This window comes from Cnephaeus nilssonii, assembly GCF_951640355.1.
Source record: "Cnephaeus nilssonii genome assembly, chromosome: 22".
Classification (NCBI taxonomy): domain Eukaryota; kingdom Metazoa; phylum Chordata; class Mammalia; order Chiroptera; family Vespertilionidae; genus Cnephaeus; species Cnephaeus nilssonii.
Genome location: NC_137093.1, coordinates 7,190,419 through 7,209,091, shown reverse-complemented (window position 1 = coordinate 7,209,091; position 18,673 = coordinate 7,190,419).

The following is an 18,673-nucleotide window of genomic DNA, read 5'->3' as shown; positions in this document are numbered from 1 at the left end:
CGCTGGCTCAAGAGAAGCACACAGCGATTTGCTCATGACACCCACTTCCGGCCACTGGTGCAGCCGGCTCCGGGGCCTCCAGTGGGCCCAGCGGGGAGGGCTGGGCCCTGGGCTGGGGGGTCTCTGCCAGGCAGGCCGGGTCCCTAGGAAGCCAGGGGTTGGCATGACTGGAAGGTGCGAGGGAAGGGTCCGTGCAGACAGCCTCCTGCCACCAATTGGCTTACACTCAGGAGAGGAAACAAGCCACCAACAAGCAAGGGTTTAAGTAGATCTCAGAGCAACTCCGAGGGCAAACAGCGGTTCCAAAGCTGCCTGTAACACCCGTTAAGCTCCGGGGGCTCATGAGTCTGAGGGACGGGGAGCGAGGTCTGGATCCTCTCCTTTGAGAGATGCACTGACAGGTGGGTGCAGGCATCCAACACATACTTCCCAGTGCCAGGGGGTCCGCCGATCCCGGAAGCCCGTCCTAGGACCCCAGGTGGGGCCCTCCTTTGCCAAGTTGGAAGGCTGTGCTTTCCCTTCCTTAGTTTGAAAGTTCTCAGCAGCCCTGGGAGGTGGGGCATCGCCCTTTCTGTACCCTGCACACCGGGAGGCGGAGACCCAGGTCATGCAGCCGGTGACTGTCAGGGCTGGGACCAGGACCCCCTGCACGACGTGAGTGGCCCTGTTTTATCCGACTCTACGTGGCGCTCGGAGGAATGCCATCTCCAGAGAACACAAGAACACAGGACCCCGTGGAGCTAGGCAGCGAGTTTCTAGGCATCCATGCAACAGGGCCAGCAGAGTGAGCGCGCTAATGAGTCCTGGGGGAACTGGGATGGGGAGGGGATTGCCGAAGCCTTAGATGCCTAAGCTTCCAAACCGAAGGCAAATGATAAATCACCCATCCATCCAACACGTTCATATGTGGAACGCCTCCCACGTACACTTCAGCCTCCTCCCACCCTTCCCCCCCCCCACACACACAGTCAAATCCAAATTCTTTAAAATGGTCCCGTGCCCCAGCAGGGACCTGCATCTTGCCTTTCTCCCTCTGCTCGTCTCTTGCCACTCTCTTCCTCATTCATTCCGCGCCAGCGAGCCTGACCTTCTGTCAGCTCCTGGCTCCTGCCAAGCCTTTCCCACGCCAGGGCCTTTGCACGTGCTGCTGTGGAATATTCCTGCCCTGGCTCTTCCCAGGCCTGGCTCGGCCTCCTCCTCTAGGTCTCGGCGCGAATGTCACTTTCTCAGAGAGTTTTTCTTTGACTTTATCTAAGAATATCCCTCCACTCTTCCCCCGCCATCTGCTTCTTTCTTCTGAGCACTTACAACAATCTGTAACTGGCTTATGTCTTCATTGGCTTGTGTGCTTAGTATCTGTCTCCCCTTTGACCTTATCAAGTCCACGAAGGTGGGGCGGTGCTGTCCTGTTCGCCCTTATCCCCAGGCCCTCGCACACCGTAAGGGCTCCGCTGATGAGGAATGAATGGCCGGTAAGTATGTGTGGAAGCGAGAATATTCCTCAGCCCCCACGGTACCCAACTTCGTACAGAAAGACAATCAACATTGGCTCCAGGCGTGAGGCTGCCCTCCCTGCGGGAGCCTGGCTCTCCACAGTGACGGCCTCTAGGCCATCCCAGACCCGTCAGTCCAGCTTTGGGAAGCAAGAGCAACGGCCTGCGGGGGCAGGGTCGCCACGCGCCTCGCCTAAGAAGAGGAGACGGTGAAGCTGGCTTTACAAAAATATCTTGCCAACCAGACCCACCCCGAGAGGAAGCCGCCCCAGGGCAGTTTTCCGACCCGGTCTAAGCGCAGGCTGCACGAGGGCTGGGACTTGTGGGAGTCGCATTGCTTCCTTAGGAAGCCGCGGCTGGCTTCTGCCACCTTCGCTTAATGAAATGCAGTTGGCTGGGTAGCTTCAAAGGCTGTTCCAGGTCCTCACCAGCCCTCGCAGACACAGGCACCCTCCCAGCGAATGTGGGAGCGGGAGGGCGGGGTGAAGCGATCCCTGGCAAGGTAGGCGGGCGTCCCCCACTCCCGGATCAGCCCCCGCCCACCGGGCGGGCGTGCGGTGGGGCAGGAGGCCGAGGGACCGGAGTGCCCATTCCTCCCTCCCACACGCACACCTGCCCTGTCTCCACGAGGGACAAAGGGGGCAAGACAGTGCTCTCTCCACAGAGGTGTCACAGCGACACCAAACGGGGCAGGCAGACCCACGTCAGCCCATTCCTTGGCTGTGAGCTCCGACGCAGACACTCCCAGGGGGTGACTCACCTGCACCCCAGGAGTGAAGCGTGCAGGGCAGGTTCCCAGAGTTGATCTCCTGGGAAGAGAGGTTTGGGGGCCACAGGGGCTGACCTTTGCCTTATGACGAGCCCAGGACCATGCACTCCTCTCATCTCGTTGGCCTGTGTCGACGTTGAGAGAAAGGTTCTGCTAAGCCCATCTTCCAGATGAGCAAATCCAGGCTCAGAAAGGTGCCCATCACTCACCCCCGCCGCTCGGCTTTGAGTGGCAGGAGGCAGAAGCTGAGGCGGCTGAGCCCACGCGCTCGGTCCAGTGGATTGGTGGCCTATCATCATTGCTTACCAGGCACTGTTTCGGGTGCTATGGGCCCAACAGGAAAAACTCAAACATGCAATCCTTGCCCACAAAGAGTTTACTTGGTCTTTGACGCTTTCGGTTGCATATTCAGGAGTGTACCTGTCTCATTCCCCTATTAAGCTGCAAACTTATTTTTTAAATATATTGTTATTGATTTCAGAGAAGAAGGAAGGAGAGAGAGACAGACAGACAGACAGACAGACAGACATCAATGAGAGAGAATCATTGAACGGCTGCCTCCCGCATGCCCCACACTGGGGATGGAGCCTGCAACTCGGGCATGTGCCCTGACATGGAATTGACCTGTGACTTCCTGGTTCATAGGTCGACACTTAACCACGGAGCCCCACCGGCCAGGCAGGCTGCAAACTTGTCAAGAGCAGAAGCCTCACCCCAGCTTCCAGGACCCAAGGAGCTGAGGGATGAGACACGCTGAAGGAGATGAGGGATGAGACACGCTGGTATGCGGCCCTACCTGCGCATGGAAGGCACGCAATGCGGACAACTGCCTGGGGGCACCTGCACTTCCTTTGTTTCTAAGGGCCCCCGGCTCAAAGGACACTCCCCCAGGGAGCCTCCCAGGGCTTCTCCTTCCTCCACGGCCAGGCCCCACCCAGGCTGGTGGGCTTGGGGAGCGCACACTCAGCCAGTGGCTCCAGGGTTTGCTTTCCCTTTTCTTCCCTGCCCTTCTCTTTTCCTTTTCTTCCTTCTTTTTCTTTCTTCTTCTTCTTCTTCTTTTTTTTTTTTTTTTTTTTAATTGTCCACAGAAGCCAAGTTGCTGAGTGAATCGTTAAGGGAGCGAATTCCAAGAGCGTGAGCTTCTCTTGTTTCCCAGGACAGGTTTGGGCCAAGACAAACCCTGGCGATGCCAACAGCAGTTGCTTAAACAGTGGGGCTCAGAGCTGGCTTCCCGGCCTGGCTGGCGGGGCTGTGTTTGAACTTTCTCCTCTCTCCTTCCACCCGGTGATTAAAGGAACCACATGGAACGCGCTCCTGAGGCCGCCTTCCCCGCCCTTCCCCGTGCTCCCCGGGAAAGGCTCTGACGGACGGACGCTCCGCGCCTCTCTCCTCGGAGGCGTTTCTCAAAGAGCCCGCTGCGGCCTCTGGATTTATGTTCACTTGGCAACGTGAGGTCGAAAGCCCTAGAAGCCTGAATGACTGGAAAAGGGAACCCGAGCCGGGCGGGCGGGCGGGGCTGCGGAGGCTCTGGCTGTGGCTTCTGCGTGGCCCTCCCCCCATGGGCCGCCGGAGCCATGGGGCCCAGAACCTGTGTGCCAAAGGGGAAATCAAACCAAGTGCCTGGCATTTGGGAAAGAGGTCAAAGTTGTTCAAGAAACTAACAACACTTAGACAATAAGAAAGAAAAAGAGCGAGAGCGAGAGCGAGAGCGAGAGCGAGAGCGAGAGCGAGAGCGAGAGAGAGAGAGAGGAAGGGAGAAAGAAAGAAAGAAAGAAAGAAAGAAAGAAAGAAAGAAAGAAAGAAAGAAAGAAAGAAAGAAAGGAAGGAAGGAAGGAAGGAAGGAAGGAAGGAAGGAAGGAAGGAAGGAAGGAAGGAAGGAAGGAAGGAAGGAAGGAGGGAAGGAGGGAGGGAGGGAAGGAGGGAGGGAGGGAGGGAGGAAAGAAGGAAAGAAGGAAAGAAAGAAAGAAGGAAAGAAGGAAAGAAAGAGGAGAGAAACTAACATTTGTCCTTTCTGGGTGCCTGGTGACTCCTAGCGTTTCCTCCTCCCACAGACCATGGCTCTTGTCCATTTTGGTTTCATGTGTGACCCAGGGAGAAATCGTCGCAATTTTACACCCACACCCACCCTCCAATCTGGCCCATTTTAGGGGTTAATCAGCTGTTAGTTAGATTAAATTATTTTTATGAAAAAGTTGGAAGTCGGCTTTCTTTGGCTTGGTTCCGTTAGGTGTCCTGCCTGGGCCTGCGAGGCATGAGTTCCTATCTCTATGAAAGCCAGGCTTTCACCCCATAGCAGGTGCATCTGTTTCCCAAATTAGATCTCCAGCAACCTGAGGGCAGGAACTGTTCTTCCCTCCTGCTCTCCCCCCCTCCTTCACTTCCACAAACGCTTACTGAGCATCTACCATGTAGATGAGCATCTGCCATCATCATCTCCCCTCCACCACTCTAACACTTAGCATATCTCTCTCCTAATAGGTGCTTGGTGAGTGCTGGATGGATGGATGGATGGATGGACAGACGGACGGACGGACGGATGAAAAGATGGGGTGTTCGGTGGAACTCCAGGAAGTTCACCAGGGTCTTCAGTTCTCCGAGGAAGTTGTGCATGTGGTAACATCTCAGAATTGGGATCAAGCAGCAGAGAGGTGGGCTAGGACTGGAGCTAGGACTAGGGACTTCTAGTGCCAGTCTTGCTGTGTGTCTGGGAACGATCTGTTTCACTCTTCCAGCTGCAGTTGTCCTATCCATCAAACGAAAGCCATCTCAAGACTTCTTCCGAGTTGTGATTCTTCAAAACCCTTTGCCCCAGAGCCCATGGCATGGGATCCTGCCACACCAGAATTATGAGGCTGTCAGAGTCCCGCCCAGCTCCTTCCTTCTTGGACTGTCTCTTCTCGGGCTGGCTTGGAACGGCCTGTGTCTTTTCTTCTTTAAGCATCTACAGTGGCTCCCAGCTGCCTGTCACAGGCAGTGTGCTTTCCTCCCCTTGGCTCTCGAAAGATACACAGCCCGTCCGCCACCCACAGATGCACCGTCCGGCTCAGCACGAGCCTCTGCAGTCTCCCACTCCGGCCAGGCTGCCTCCCGCCCTGACCCTGACCCGCCAATGGCCCTTTACTTCTGTGGCCTTCCTGTTCCATTTTTTAAAAATGTTTTACATATACTTAAATATATTTTATTGATTTTTTACAGAGAGGAAGGGAGAGGGAGAGAGTTAGAAACATCGATGAGAGAGAAACATCAATCAGCTGTCTCCTACACACCCCGCACTGGGGATGTGCCCGCAGCCAAGGTACATGCCCTTGACCGGAATGGAACCTGGGACCCTTCAGTGCGCAGGCCGACGCTCTATCCACTGAGCCAAACCGGTTAGGGCCTTGTCCCATTTTGACGTCTCAATCTTAGTGATTTCATAAAATTTCTGTTGGAACCCACCAAATGTAAGCTGGCTTTAAACACATTGTCCCCCCCAAAAAAAAAATTCACTACAGGAGAGAAAGCAAATCACCGCATTCCCACACCCAAAGACAAACTCGGTGAACACCTCTGTTATAGCCTTCCAGTCTTTTTTCTTTTCACATCTGCGCAGGGTTTTCGGGGACAAACCACATGATTTACTTATCAATCGCCTCGGGTCGGTTGGCCCTGGAGGTCGCTCCTTCCACCACGGTCTACAGGTTGTGAGGGACGCTCTGTCACTAAAGCTTTTTACTCGCCTTTAATTATTTCCGTGGGCTAAATTCCTAACAGCAGAATCACTGGGATTAAAGGCTTTTTAAATGATGGGATGGGAGGGGTCAGGGGCGGAGGTAAGAGAAACCACGTGGACGCTTCAAATCCTTCTGTGAGTCCAGGGAGAATGAGGAGGGAGAAAATGACCATCCCCATCTCTTTCTTTGGGAACTGGCCGGTTTAACAGACATCCGGCACCCTTGCTTCCCGGCCGCCTGATGTGCTGGCCGAACACCAACCTTCTGCGCCCTCCAGAAGGTTCTCTAAGAGCCATACACCACAGGAGAAAACCCACCGGCGGGTCTTTAGCTGCGACTGAGGGTTCTGGAACTCAATCTCTCCTGGGCCCCCCTCCCCACCCCCCCCCACCCCCCGTGCTGATGGAGCTGTGCACTTGGACATGTGTGATAAACTGTGGTATTAAGAAAATATGTATGACACAATGTTTTTTAGCTTTTTCCAGAGATATTTATATCACACAAATGGCATGTTGGTTTTTCCCCCCTCTCAACCACTAAGAATGAATAAATCAATTGTCCTAATCAAGCTGATGGAGAGGTCACGGGCTGCAAAGACAGCTGGGAGGGGGGCTTGGCCGGAACCTGCTGCTCCCTGAAGGGGAGGGGGTGGGGCTGGCCAAGCAGCCTCCTATCCCTGGGCCTCTGTTTCCCTGTCTCTGAGATGGGCATGGTGATATCTGACGGCTAATGACTTTCACAGGATAAAGATCGTCGGAGACATTTGGAGCTCCTCGGAAGAAAGTCGCTGTGTGAATTTTTAATCCTCCCTTTTCAGCTCCTTGGAGCTGCGTGTAGGAGCTGAGCTGTGAACACAGAGAACTCACCGCTACCTTCTAGTTTATAAGGTTTTTGTCTCTCGGAATCCCACAGATCTGACCTTAAGAACGACTCTGAATGGGGGAGAAATGCAGTGGGTTGTGGTCGCTGTTATTACATAAAAATTAATGGCTTGGCAAACACAGGGATCACCCTGTCATGCTAAGGGTCATGTTTACACCAAGCAAATATATGTCGAGTTCCTAAACCTGCAGCAGCCCTGCAGGGCAGAATCGACACAATTCCCACACAAGGCTTAACTCCCCTGCCGGGCCGCCCTGGCTCCGAAGGGGGACATTAGTGAGTATTAATCCCCAACCAGAATCCCATCAGCCTCCGAAGTCCTACGTACAAAGCAGGGTTTTCAGTTCTTAATTTATTGAGGTCGGCCAACTCCACTGAGCAATGAACAAAAGAAAAGCAAAATTCACAAGGAGGTGGGACCCACTTGGATCGTATTCGTTGTTCATCTGACCTTCACCACACATTTATTGAGCACCAAGAATCTACCTGGGACCATGGTTAGGGTGGGGACACAGCGGACAGCAGACGCAGAATTGTCGCTGCCTGGGGCAGGCTGTAGCCAAGTCAAGAAGATGGACATTAACCAGTAATCACACAAGGAAATGTGCATTTACAACGGAGGCGGGGCTATGAAAGGAAGGCGATGGGACTGAGGGGGATGTGACTTAGCTGTGGAGAGGAGCAAAAGCGGAAGTCACTTATATATAAAGGCCCCTTTTAAGAGAAAGTGGTATATTTGAGGATGCAAAAGGCCAGAATAGTAAGGGGGGGGAGGGGAGGAGTAGGAGTGGGGAGAGAATTAAAAGATGGAGCTAGGTACACCCACCAGCATTGCCATAAGAAAATGGAAATAACAAGTGTTGACAAGGATGTGGAAAATTGGAACCTGCCAGTGAGAGTGGGAAGTGGTGCCATCACTGGGGAAACAGCTTGGCTGTTCCCCAACGAGTTAAACACAGAATGACCACAGGGCCCAGCAACGCCACTCCTAAGTATATACCAAGAGTTAAACACGGTACACAAAAACTTGTACACACGTGGTCGTCGGAGCACGATTTATAACAGCCCAAAGTTGGAAACAACCCAAATGCTCACCAGTGGATAACCTAAATGCGGTCTATTCCTGCAACGGAGTATTATTCAGCCATGAAAAGGAATGGAGCCCTGACACATGCTACAGCATGGATGAACTTTAAAAACGTGACACTAAGTGGAAGAAGCCACAAAATTCCACATATTGTGGGAGTCCATCTATATAAAATATGCAGATTAGGCAAATCCATAGAGATAGAAAGTAGGCTGTGGTGGACAGAGGCAGGCGGGAGGCAGAATGGGAAGTGACTCGGGTAAGGGGTTTCCGTTTGGGATGATAAAAAGGTTCTGGACTTGAGAGTAGTGATGCTTGCACAACAGTGTGAATCTTCGCCTCAAAATGGTTAACATCCTCAAAAAATTAAAAATGGAACTCCCATTTGAACCAGTCATCCCACTTCTAGGAATATATCCTACGAACCCTGAAACACTCATCAGAAAGAATATATGCACCCCTATGTTCATAGCAGCGCAATTTATAATAGCTCAGACTTAGAAACAGCAAGATGAATGGATAAAAAAAAAACTATGGTACATTTATACCATGGAATACTACTCAGCAATAAAAAGGAAAGAACTCTTACCATTTGCAACAGCATGGATGGTCCTGGAGAGTATTATGCTGAGCAAAATAAGCCAGACAGAGAAAGATAAATATCACATGATCTCACTCATATGTGGAATCTAACACACAAATAAAGTGATGATCCAAAAATAGACCCAGAGACATAGAAGCATGAACAGACTGTTGAACCTCAAAGGGAAGGCGGGGGAGGGTGGGTGGGAAGAGATCAACCAATGAACTTGTATGCATATATGCATAACCTGTGGACACAGACAATGGGGTGGTGAGGGCCTTGAGGCAGGGGAGGATGGAGTGGGCTGGAAGAAGTTTATGGGGGAAGGAGGACCTATGTAACACTTTCAACAATACAGATTTTTTAAAATAATAATAATAAATAAAATTATTAACATGCACCTGGCCGGTGTGGCTCAGTGGTTGAGCATCAACCCATAACCAACAGGCCACTGGTTCGATTCCTGGTCAGGACACATGCCTGGGTTGTGGGCTTGATCCCCAGTAGGGAGTGTGCAGGAGGCAGTTGATCAATGATGTTTCTCTCTATCCCTCTCACTTCCTCTCTCTCTAAAAAATACCAATAACAACATCTTTTAAATGGTTAACATGGAAAATGTTATGTTATGTGTATCTCACTGTAATAATAATGATAATTTTTAAAGTGTATTTTTTATTGATTTCAGAGAGGAAGGGAGAGGGAGAGAAGGGAGAGGGGGATAATTCTTTAAAAGATGGAGCTAAGGAGGCCACACCATCAGGTGACAGGTCTGGACAGTGCTCTCATGCTGAGAACAGTGAACAGGTCATCCTGGCTACTGGTGGAGCATGGATGGGCGTGGGCAGCAATGTTAGACAGGGGAGCAAAGGGCAGGTGGGAGCCGTGATCCAGGAGAGAGAGGTCTTGGACCAGGGGCTCAGTGGTGGTGGACAGGAGTGGGCAGATTTGAGCAATAAGTGGATGTTAAAAGCAAGAGGGCTTGGTGAGGAACCGGCTACACCGCCATTCCAAAGAGACTCAACTCCGCTCCCTCAGATATGGTTGTGCAGTAATTTATGGGGTTCGCAGGAAGAAAGTGTGTGGAAAAGCATATTGGAAGAAGACTCTTGGATTTAATTCTTAAAATATTTTTTGCTTCCAGATCTTGACCAAATAACTTCACTTTTTTGTGCCTCAGTTTCTTCCCCTGTAAAATCGGAACCGTAAGACCTACTTCATAGGTTGTTGTGGGGACATGGGAAGAAATAAATGTATCAGACAATAGCACCTGTCCTAGCTATCTCTCTGTATTCTTGAGAGACTCAAACAACTCGTTAATCTTTTTTAAAAATATATTTCTATTGATTTCAGAGAGGAAGGGAGAGGGAGAGAGAGATAGAAACATCAATGATGAGAGAGAATCATTGATCGGCTGCCTCCTGCACGCCCCCTACTGGGGATTGATCCTGCAGCCTGGGCATGTGCCCTTGACCAGAATCGAAACTGGGACCCTTTGTCTGCAGGTCGACACTCTATCCACTGAGCCAAACCGGCTAGGGCTGTTCATCTTTTTTTTTTTTTTAATCTTTTTTTTTTTTTTAAATCCTCACCCAAGGATATGCTTTTATTGATTTTTAGAGAGGAAGGGGGTGGAGAAAGAGAGAGAGAAACATTGATGTGAGAAACATCTATCAATCGATTGCCTCCCATATGTGCCCCAATGGCGTCTAACCTGCAACCTAGGTATGTGTCCCGACTGGGAATCGAACCTGCAACCTTTTGGTGTATTGGTGCACGGACGACACTGCAACCGAGCCACCTGGCCAGAGCACGACTTGTTAACTTTTCAGAGAGAACACTGACCACCAGGGACGCCGCTTTTAGAAGGGAGGCCCCTTGAAAAGACCCTCCAAAAAACGGTGGCTTGACAATCATCTCGAAGGTAATAGATTACCGTTGTTAGCGCTTTGGTAACAAGGCAGAGGACCCTTGGAAGCTGCGAAGGCCCCCAAGTCCTTAGTCTTTCTTCTGTACTTGCCCCGCCCCCTCCAGCGCGGGCCCCGCCCCCGACTAAGCCCCACCCAGGCCCCGCCCCCGATGCTAGCGCGGGCGGTGCCCCCTCAACGCCCAGCTCCCGGGTCGGAGTCTCCCATCGGCGCTAAGCATTCGGTATCCATCCGGGAGGGGATGAGAGGGTACTTGATGGGTGGGGATGGGAAGGCTGGGAATTGGCAGGGTGAGAACTGGGGAGACTAGGCAGAGAGGAATCCCTCCCAGTGCCCGCGCTCCCCACCCCCGTGTGGAGGGCCCTGGCCTTTGCATAATGTAAGTACTTATTTAATGCCGTGCTGGCTGTAGGGCTCTTCATTTGTCTTTCTGTCCTTCACGTGCCAACGTGCTTCCGCTCCTGTCTGTCTGGTTGAAGCGCTTGGAGAGGAGGGTGCTCCCCAACCTGCTCCCGTTCGACCCCAGCCTCCAGCCAAGGGCAGAGGCAGGCTGGGCGGGGCAGGGGGAGGAGTGAGCGAGCACCACAGGACCGATGCCAACTTGGATTCTGTCCTTTTCTCCAATAAAAGGAACTTTTCACTTATTTTTTTTTCCAAACACCCTTTAATTTTTTTTTAATTTAAAGAGACTGATTAGAGACATCACAGTGCAAAAGAGAAGCTGAGTCCTGCACACACTTGCGCGTACACACACACACACACACACACACACACACACACACACACGCCCTCCTGAGGTTTCCCCGAATGTATCTACTCGGGTTACAACTAGACGCAGCCCCTCCCCCACCTCGCCTTTCCCCTTCTTCCCCTCAATCTTGGGAGGAGCCGTCTCCGTGCCTTCCCGGGTCCCCGAGGGGGACCTCCTCCGTTGGAGTGGGGTGGGGGAGGGTCAACTAACGAACACCAGAGAGAACAAATTAGATAATCAAAAGAATTATAGTAATTGCTTTCACTTTCCCCCAAGCCGCGCCGCGGATTCTCTCCTCCGCCCCTGGCCCAGCTTTCTGTCTGTCGGGAATGCTGGGTCCTGCCGACCCCTCCCCGCCCCCAGGCGACTCCTCTCCTCTCCTCTCCTCTCCCGGCTCCCGCGGTCCCTCTCTCCCTGTTTCTGGTGTGCTGGAACGTTCGGCGGAATATGATGAATGATCACCTGTCACGGCTTGTTTATTATAATGCAGGCAATCAATTACACATCCCCAACGCTGGCCGGCCTGCAGGAAATTTATATGCTCAGCACAAACCAATGTGAAAATGGAATCTCATTTGCCAAATGTCTTTCTCCCCGTACAGCACGATGATTACAGTCTGTGTTTGTTTCAACAGTCGTGTACAACTGACAGTGCCATCATTTACTGCCTGGCCCAGGTCACGTTACTCTAAGACTTTATTTATTGTGTTACGATGGCCAGCACAGGAAAAGGACAAGAGTGTGTCTGTCAGGGATGCCACCTTATTAAAAAGGGGGCGGGCTGGGCCGGATTCCTGCCCAGCGCTGCAGCCCAGGGCCCGGCCTCCCCAAGTCTCCCCACCTCACCCCACCCCCAGGCAGCTCTGGGTATCAGAAGCTCCACAGGTCCCAGGATCAGATGGCCAGAGTTCTGATTCTGGCTACGCTACTGTCTAGTTGTGTGTGGCCAGGGATTCAACCTCCTCACCTGGAAAATGGAAGTGTTAATACCACCCTCCCAAGACCACTGTGATGTCTGGGACATGAGAGGAGCTGAGAAACGCCAGTTGTGGTGGCTTCAGATCACACCCTGGCCGGACGACGGCCCACACGTGCAGAGGCGGAGAGGAAAGGGGGTCCCTTGAAGAGATGCGCCTTGGAATGCGTGCCCTGTGTTAAAATCTCCCCGATCTCCACGTTCTGTCTCAGGATCTTCTGCTTCCCTTCTGGGTGGAATTCTGCATTTTCGTTTCCTTCACACTGACACACACAGTGCAGCGTTAGGAACAGAAAACGGCCACGTCTCTCTGCGTCCCTTTCTGTCTGTGAAAACAGGCATCGGAGCCAGGATCCAGAATGCCCGTGGGTGCCCGAGGTGCCGTGAGCGTGGCCATCACCAGAGGTCTCCTCTGTCAGTTCCGGCCGGTCCTCGGGCTCTTTCTGCACAAGGTGTGTTGACCCCACGTTGTAGCCCCCACAGCACTTGGCATAAAGGGGAGATCAGTAATGGAGGGGCAGGCGGATTCTCACATGTATATCCCATTGCTTTTTATTGTGCTGTACATTTCCTTTCTATTTAACGGAGGTGTTTGTTGAATGGCTGTCTGCCCCACTGGGATGGCAATGCTGGGAGGAAAGGCACCAGGTTGATTTTGGTCACTTCTGTTTCCCCAGCACATAGCCTCTACTTGGCACATTCTAAAGAAACCTGTAACTGCCTTGACCGGTTTGGCTCAGTGGATAGAGCGTCAGCCTGCGGACTGAAAGGTCCCGGGTTCGATTCCAGTCAAGGGCATGTACCTTGGTTGCGGGGCCCATTCCCAGTGGGAGGTGTGTAGGAGGCAGCTGATCGATGTTTCTCTCTCATAGATGTTTCTAGCTCTCTATCCCTCTCCCTTCCTCTCTGTAAAAATCAATAAAATATATTTAAAAAGAAAAAAAGAAAAGAAACCTATAACTATTTGTAGCTTTGGTGGATGAATGGATGAATGAATGAATGAATGAATGAATGAATGGCTACATGAACAAATGCATCCCTAGGGCAACCTCTGTCATGCAGAGGGTAGAGCCTGGTGACAGGATGTTTCCAGTATCTTCACTTTTCCTTCACAGAATCAGGCTCTTTCCCAGGGGCCCAGCCTTGCAGCAGGACCCCAGTGACAGATCACAGACCTGGCCACTCCTACTCACCCCTCAGACCTACCTCCCCGGAATAAACCTCCATTCACTCTTGTCCCCCATGAGGCCTCGGAATCTCTCCCTCTCCATGGGCAGCTACACCTTATTGCTGTGTGGGTCCCCCAAATGCCCAGCCCAGGGCATGCCTAAAACAGATGTTTTCAATCAATCAATAAAAATGATCTTCTCTAAACCCAGATGGATGGAATACAACTTAGAATCCCATTAAAATCTGCTGGGTCAGGACAAAAATGATTTGAGTTTATATCTTAAAAAGCGAAAAATGAACAGCTGCGTATAATACTTGGGTCAAGTGCTCTGGGTTTGTGGAGGGGTTTCCTCCTATACATACAATTATTAGTCGCCATGATTATAATAACAAGCAGGGGGATGGCAGGAGCCTCACCCCCCGCCCCCCCCCACCCCCCGCCAGCAGGGTGGGCTGGGTGGAGTGGGTATTCCCTCCGCAGACTTGCTTCACTAGCTGACTAACAGACCCTATTCCCTGGCTGGCCGGGCCGAGCGGCTGAGCGGATCACATCCTGCCAACTCCAGCTTCCCAGCGTGGAGAGGAAGTGAGAGCGAGCGCCGTGGGATCCTGGGGGAAAGCAGCCCGTGTTTGCTGCAGCTCTGACAGTTGAGGCTCCAAGAGGGGCTGGCAAACAATGGGAAATGAAACGTTTGAGTGGTTGCCGAAAATTCCCTGGGAAATCCCCCCTGGTGGTATTTATGTGCGAGGGCTGTGGCCAGGCGGGCTCGGGGCTTTCGATTTCAAGGCTCCTGAGCACAACACACGATGTTCTAAGAGGCAGTCCCCAGGAACACCTCTACCCCAGCCCCCCCCCCCCCCACCCGGGGCCACAGAAGGCCAGTCTGTCTGTCCAGGGAGGATGTGGCCATGCACACAAAGTTGAACTGCATGGCCTGTCGGGAGTTCACCCCCAGTTATAAAGCCTGGGTCTCTAAGCCTCTGCTCTCAGACAAATCCCTCTCAACAGTTCCCCTAGATTTTCCCAGGCCTTGAGGACCTGGGGGCTTATATGACCGGGGGCGGGGGAGGGGGGCTTCCCTTGGGCTCAGAAGTGTGGGAACCTTGGCCCCCTGCAGACATAAGCCCTCCCATTTAACTGAAAAATCCAAAAATCAAGGCCTGCCCGCTCTCTATCCCCGTGGCGTTTTCCCGTTAATACGTGGCCTCCTCCCGCTTTCTCCATTCCCATTTGCAATGAACGTTTACGTATTTGTCTGTTGCCCCCCCACCCTCATTTAGAGAATAAAGTGGACTGATATTAACCAACCCTTGTTTGCTTTCCTGAGTACTAATAAATATTCAAAATACTTTACCACTCTTGCTAATGCCTTGCCGCTGCCGGTGTGATAGAATATATGTGTTTATAGATCCACTTAAAGGTAAGGCTTATAGATTTTTAGAGACACTTAGCAGATGAGAAAACTGAAACTTAAAGGGGTGAGATAACTTGCTCTTGTGTATTAGTCATGAGGTTTCCGTTGCAACGTGACAAACTCCTAACTTGAATGGACTTGAGCCAGAACAGAAACGGACTGGAGTACGGGGCTGCACAGCAAGCGCGGGGTTAGCTTCAGGTGGGGCTGGAGGCAGGCTCTCAATGACGTCTTCTTTCCACCTCGTTGGCTCTGCTTTTCCCTGAATTGGCTTCATTTTTAGATGAACCTTTTTTAAAATATATTTTTATGAATTTCAGAGAGGAAGAGAAAGAGAGAGAAACATCAATGATGAGAGAGAATCATTGATCAGCTGCCTCCTGCACGCCCTACACTGGGAGATTGAGCCCACAACCCAGGCATGTGCCTGCCCAGGAATCGAACCTAGACCTCTGGTTCATAGGTCGACGCTCAACCACTGAGCCACACCGACTGGGCTAAATGGACTTTCTCTGCCTCTTGTACCTTGTTCCAGAGTCGAATCCAGGCTTTCCCCTGGTTTCTTCTGTAAAAGTCCTCGCGTTAGGTCTGATGAGCTGAGAGGGTCAGCTGCCGTTGCTAAACCAATGGCTGTGGAAGGATCGGACTGTCCAGGCCCCAGTCACGTGCTCACTGCTGAAGCCCAGCAAAGCTCATGGACAAAGTAAGCGTGAGTGGTTTCCCAAAGAATATCAGGGTGCTCTTACCAGAAGGAGGAGGAGCAGAAACACTTGATGCCCTATACTCCCATGTCACACTGCCAGGCAGGGGCAGGCAGGCCTGCACGCAGATCTGCCGCCCACCTTCTCCGTGGGGCTGGAGGCCACCCCAGGGACCCCCTCACGCTCCGCCCCACCCTGGGCCTCTAGCCCCACCCCTGCCCGCGAATTCATTCTAGTCGACAGTTTTCAGAATGTGCATCTGGGGAGCTGCTGGAGGGAGGAAGGCAGTGGAGGGGAGCAAGAAGGGGACAGAAGCTCAGTGGCTGTGGCTATGGGAACCCCCAGTCCTATTTCAACCAGGCAGCAATCCTTGTATCTGTTTGTATGTTCACTTCCTTTATACACTTTTATTTAAAACAAGCAGCTCCCTGTCCCCCCGCCCATTCATAAATGAGGAACAATAGCTCAGAAAGACGCAGCAACCTGACCACAGGCACGCACGCAGCACCGTAGCGCCGAGTGGGTCTGGGAAATCCCGCCCGGACTCCCAGGTCCTGCCCTTCCTCCGTGCAGCCTTGCAGGTGGCTCAGAGGTCCGTGGGCAGAGACCACTCCCCGCAGCCCCGCGTTACAGCCGATTCACCAGCCAAGGACACGGAGCTGAACAAGAGTGGAGCAGCCTCCCAGAGCAGAGCAGAAAGAGGAAACATTTGTGCAGCTTTTTTTTTTTTCCTGAGTCTTGGGGTTCCCTGCACCCGGGCGGGCAGCTGCTGGGGACTCTCTGTAGGTAGGATGCTGCCAGATCCGAGAAAAACATCCGGATTCCTGCTCCTCCCGCCTGTACTCGGTGCTGACGTCACCGTTCCAGAAAACTTACTAGTACATGAGTAAGCCATGTGCTTCCGTTTAGGATGTTTACAAACAACTGTGCGGCTCCGGCCTCCCGTGTCTGCAACGCCGCACCAGCCTGCCTTGTCTCTCAAGCACACCCTTGTGCGGCCGGTCACGGCCATCCCTCAGAGCTGACCTTCCTGAGTGTTTACAATGTCCCCGGAACTGCACGCCAAGAGCCTGATGATTCCGTTCCATCGGCTCCTCCACTAACCCCACGCAGTAGGTGCTGTTACTAGCCTCATTTCACAGGTCAGAAGACGAAGACAAACCGAAAGATGAGTCGGTTTCTCCAAGGTCCTCGGCCAGTCTCGGACTCTGATAATCACCGTGGGGAGAACGGGCTCTGAGTTAAGTCCCGACACTAGACACACGAGGAGTGCTTTGGGCAAGAAAGGGATCGTGGCCACATCTGTGCACAGACAGACGGAAAAGTTCTCTGCTTCCCCCAGGCCCTTCCTTCCACCGCCCAGCCGAGCCTGAGGATTGCTGTGCTCTCCTTTTCTAAAAAAAAAAAAAAAAAAAATGTCTCCGTCTTCTTTTGTTTTTAATGTTTTATAATATATATTTTTTATTGATTTCAGAGAGAAAAGGGAGAGGGAGAGAGATGAGAGAATCATTGATCGGCTGCCTCCTGCACGCCCCCTACTGGGGATCAAGCCTGCAACCCGGCATGTGCCCTGACCAGGAATCAAACCGTGACCTCCTGGTTCTGAGGTTGGTGCTCAACCACTGAGCCACACCGGCCTGGTGCTGTGTTCTCCTTTTGGCTTCTCTCCTACACTCTCTGGCCCCGGCGTCATCAGCACACCCACCCCAGGGATTCCAGGGAGACAACTATTCCATGACGCAGTGGCCTGGCTGGGGAGGGGCCATTGGACACGGGTGAGTCAGGTGAAGACAGGCACACGGTCTCAGGACTTAGACTACCTCGCAGGAGCTTACAGAATCAGTGTGATTCTTAACATCTCCGAGTTGGCTCTCCTCCAGGCCAGCCAGCTGGGGCATTCAGTCCAGCTCAGCTCCCCTTAACTCAATTAGCTGAGCCGGCTGAGCTGAACTCAACAAGTACTTCTCAAGCACTGAGCCGGCTGCGGGGGGCTGAGCAAAAGAGGGCGCGGCACAGGCTCTGCCCGATGGGGCCCTGGAGCAGACGCCGCGCCCTCAGTGGATGACACAGTGCCGTCTTTTCTGAACGCCACCGTCACCATTTCCCCACGTCTGCACGTTCCCTGTGCTGGGATTGGCAGCATATGTTTCTTGAAGTCAATTAATTTCCTTTTGAAAATTTAAGTTAATTTTTTTTATTATTGAGATGAAATTCAACATAACGTAAAAGCAACCATTTTAAAGTGAATAATTCAGTGGCATTTAGTGCGCCCACAGGGTCGTAGAGCCACCACCTCTGTCTAGTTCCAAAGCATGGACATCACTCCAGTAGAAAACCCCACACCCATTAAGAAGTTTCTCCCTCTCCCCACCTCCCCTTAACCCCGCACCGCCACTCATCTGCTTTCTGTCTCTATGATTTGCCTACCCCGGACATTTCGGGCGAATGGAGTCATACACACGTGGCCTTTCATGTCAGGCTTCTTTCACTGAGCATCACATTGTTGTTGTTTTCATTGATTTCAGAGAGGAAGGGAGATGGAGAGAGAGAGAAACATCAATGATGAGAGAGGATCATTGATTGGCTGCCTCCTGCACGCCCCCTACTGCCAGGGAGGGGGGGGATCGAGCCCGCAACCCGGGCATGTGCCCTTGGTCAGAATTAAACCTGGGATCCTTTAGTCCGCAGGCCAATGCTCTATCCACTGAGCAAAACTGGCTAGGGCTGAGCATCACGTTTTAAAGCTTCATCCACATTGTTATATGTGTCAGAACTTCATTCCTTTTCATGGCTGCATAATATTCCATTTTATGATTATACCACATTTTGTTTATCCATTCATCTGTTGATGGATATTTAAGCTATTTCCACTTTTTAGCTATTGTAAATAGTGCTGCTGTTTTAGCTATTGTAAATAGTGCTTTTATGTTAATTAAGATATAATGGACACATAACATTGTAAAAATATGAACATTTCATGAATGTCTCTGTCATCCTTGCTTGTGAGCCATTTAGTCATCTCTATTTTGCTCCATTTTCCATACATGTGCTGCCAGAACAGGCACTAAATACATACATTTATTTATTTATTTATTTATTTATTTATTTATTTTTATTGCTAATCCTCACCTGTGGGTATTTTCCCCACTGATTTTTAGAGAGAGTGGAAGGGAGAGGGAGAGACAGAGAGAAACATTGATGTAAGAGA